Here is a 3,890-nt window from a genome sequence, read left to right as displayed (position 1 = left end):
CATTATACTTCGGACTTGCCTCTTTCTCTTTCTACCTGGTCTACACCAGGGGTTGGCAAACGATGGATCACAAACCATAGTTTGGCTCCTGAGTTAGGAATGGTTTTTACATGTTGTGGTATTGTGATTTATAATTAGAAATATATATCTGGTCTTCATCCCCATTTCTGGCACAGAACTCCTAAAACCCTAGGAATTTCCTAAGTGACAAGAGCACTGGGAGAATTTTTCGTTAAAATATTTGGTCTTTTGTGATTGGTTCCCGAAATAGCTCCAGAGCCATAAGAATAAAAGGAATGTCTTGTTATTCATAACAAGCCCCTTTTAACCAATACCTGAGTTTAAGTTAATGGGGTGACTTTTGGAAAGCCCCTAAGGATGGGGGCTGGTTGCAGGGGAACCCAGTGTATGATTAGAAGGTTGAAACTTTCAGTCCCACCCCCAACCTCCCAGGAGAGGAGAGGAGCTGGAGGTTGACTCAATCACCAATGACCAATGATTTAATCACTTATACCTATGTAGTGAAGCCTCCATAAAAATCCAAAAGGACAGAGTTCAGAAAGCTTCTCCGTTGGTGAATACATGAAGTAGGAAGGGGGACACGCTCAGTGAGAGCCTGGAAGCTCCATACCCCTTTTCCCACATACTTTGCCCTACGCATCTCTTCCATCAGGCTATTTCTGAGTTATATCCTTTTATGATAAACTGATAATCTAGTAAGTAAAACATTTTCCTGGGCTCTGTGTGCCGCTCTAGTGAATTAATCCAACCAGGGGAGGGGGTCATGAGAACCTCGGGGTTACACCAGGTTGGTTAGAAGCAACCTGAACTTGAGATTGGCATATGAAGTGGGGGAAGAGGCAGTCTTGTAGGACTGAGCCCTTAACTTGTGGGATCTGACATTATCTCCAGGTAGATAGTGTCAGAACTGAACTGAATTGTAGGACACCAAGTTGGTGTCGCAGAATTACTTGATTTGTAGGAAGCCTAGTGTCAGAAGTGAAGTATTCTGTGAGTAGAGCTTTTGAGAGTAGACACATAGGAGGAGTGTTTTCCTTTACATATTTATACAACTGAAAAAAATCAAAAGAAGAATATTTCATGACACATGAAAATTACATGAAATTCAGATTTCTGCATCCATAAATAGTTTTGTTGGAACATAGCCATGCTATTATTAGTGTCCGTACTGTTTATGATTGCTTTCACACTATGACAAAACTGAGAGCTGTGAAAGAGATGGTTCACAAAGCAAAAAATATATAGTATTTGGCTGTTTACAGAAAATGTTTGTCAACCCTTGGTCTATGGTCCTTGACCAGATTCAGAGTTCGCATTGTATCTCCCTAACTAAACAGTCTTTCAGTATCAGCCCATGGCCTGCTTAGCTCTTTATAACTTTTTCATAACTGAATACAGAAAAATTAGATAACTTGCCCAAGCTAGCAAGGCAAGCAAAAAGCAGACACAGGATTTGAACCTGGCAGTCTCCAGAGGCCCAGCTCTAAGCTGTGATGCTATATTGCCTCCCTAGGGGAACCTAGGTAACCTAGGTTACTAAGAACCTGGTAACCTCAATGTCAACATAAAATTCTAGGTACTGTTAAAATCCTCAGACATAGTCTATCTTAAGTAAGAGGTATTGCTGTAGGACAGTTCTCCCCTAAGTAGTGAGGAAAAGATAATTATTTAATGGTTTTATTGGATGTGTATCACATAAAGAGCATCTCATTTAACCCTCAGAATATCCCAGACAGGGAGGAATCATAATCCACATTTTTATAAATTGGAAACTAAGAACAAAAAAAGATGATTTCCTGATAAATTCACAGATTTAGTATACCAGTGAGGTGGTGGTGGCGTGTTGAAATTTATAGACTAGATGCTCAGATATGCAAAACTGTAACTGGATTTCTCTGTACCTGAACCAAACTAGGTATCAAGCCCCATATTTGTATTCCTGGAAGGGAGGGAAATGTGACAGTATAAGATTACTCGGCCACCGTCGGTATAAAATGTAGTAGCCAAAGGTGTTCAGTTTCATTAGCCATCAGAGAAATGGAAATTAAAACCACAAAGTGATGCCCCTATCCACCACGCAGCATGAGTGAAATGAGAGTCAGGTAATACCAAATGTGGACGAGCAGCAGCTAGAACTCTCATTCACTACTGGTAGGAGTGTAAATCGGTGCAACTACTTTGGAAAACTGCTTGGCAGTATGAGTGATGGGTGCTGGAGCTCACAAGAAGTGATGGTTGAATTTCCAGGAATTTTGTGAATCAGCTGATTTCACATTGGTAGCTTGAAATTGGGCAGCTGGAGTATTTACACCACAGGAACTGGCTAACATTATAAATGAGCACCCACCCTAGAGCCAGTTGTTAAACATTTACCAGCAAACCATTGGGCAATAAAGCTCCACATATATATATATATCCTGTGACTCAGCAAATCCATTTCTAGGTATCCACACTTTAGGAATGTGTGCAGATATGGCCCAAAAGCCATGTACAAGAATGTTCATAGCAGCATTATTTGTAATGGCTGGAAACCCAACTATCCGTAAATAGAATTGATAAATCCATGTTCGTTCAATGGAATACTATGCAGTAATAAGAATGAAAGAACTGCTACATGCAATAACCCAGATGAATCTCACAAAATGATGGAACAAAAGGAGCCTGAACAAGGGTACGTACTGTGTGATTGATTGCTCTACATAAAAGTCAAAAAAGACCAAATTAATCTCTGATGATAAATCAGGGAGGTGGTTACTTGGTGGGGAGGAGAGCAGCAATGACTGAACAAAGGGGGGACTGTGGAGTGCTGGTATTGACCTTTTTTCCATCTAAGTGCTGGTTACTTAAATGCGTTTATTCTGTGAAAATTCATCACTAAAAAGATTGATTTTAAAAATTAGTCACTTCCATAATTGGACAAGCAAAGGCAAAAAAAAAGGAACTTCAAATTAAATCTCATACCTTATAGAAAAATTAGGTAAAAATAAATATTAGATCTAAATGAAAAACATGAAACTCTAAAGAGAAGAAAGTTTTTATGACCCAGGGTTAGACAGAATCCTTAGACATGACACCAAAAACATAATCCAAAAAAAATGGAAAAGAAAAAAAAAGGTAAATTACATCTCATCAAAGTTAAATACCTTCACTCTGCAAAAAAAAACTGTTAAGAGGATGAAAAGACAAGCTACAAACTGGGAGAAGATATTTGCAAATCACATACCTAACAAAGAATATATATTTTGGTTCTGATAAATATACTTTAGTTATGTAAGATGTTACTACTAGGGAAAGTTGAATACTTTTACAACTTCTTGTGAGTCTATAATTATTTCAAAACAAAAAAGATCAATTAAGGGAATTCCCTGGCAGTCCAGTGGTTAGGACTCTGTGCTTCCACTGCAGGGGGTACGGGTTTGATCCCTGGTCAGGGAACTAAGATCCCGCATGCCATGTGGCGTGGCAAAAAAAAAAAAAAAAGACATCGGTAGTTTTACCTACCAGACTGCCTATTTTTCCACATCTTTGACCGATATTCGAAGCATATTCTAATACAATGCTAATCGGGATATAACTGATGAAACTTTTCTACAGGGCAACTTGGCTGAACCAGTTGAGCTCTTAGAATGTACAAACATTCGACCAAGGAATTCCATTTCTGGAATTCTTCCTAAGAAAGTAATCAGAGATATATACAAAAATCTGCAGACAATGATTTCGTTTTTTTTTTTTTTTTAATGATTTTGTTTTTCATAGTTGCTTATAATAGTGAAAAATCAGAAAAAACCTAAATATTGGAAACAAGTATAGTTTATACTACATAGTATATTTTGATATACCCAGAATATAGAATACAATGTAGCCATAAG

The sequence above is a fragment of the Balaenoptera musculus genome, chromosome 14, assembly GCF_009873245.2.
Source record: "Balaenoptera musculus isolate JJ_BM4_2016_0621 chromosome 14, mBalMus1.pri.v3, whole genome shotgun sequence".
Taxonomy (NCBI): Eukaryota; Metazoa; Chordata; class Mammalia; order Artiodactyla; family Balaenopteridae; genus Balaenoptera; species Balaenoptera musculus.
Note: the sequence above shows the minus strand (reverse complement) of the source record.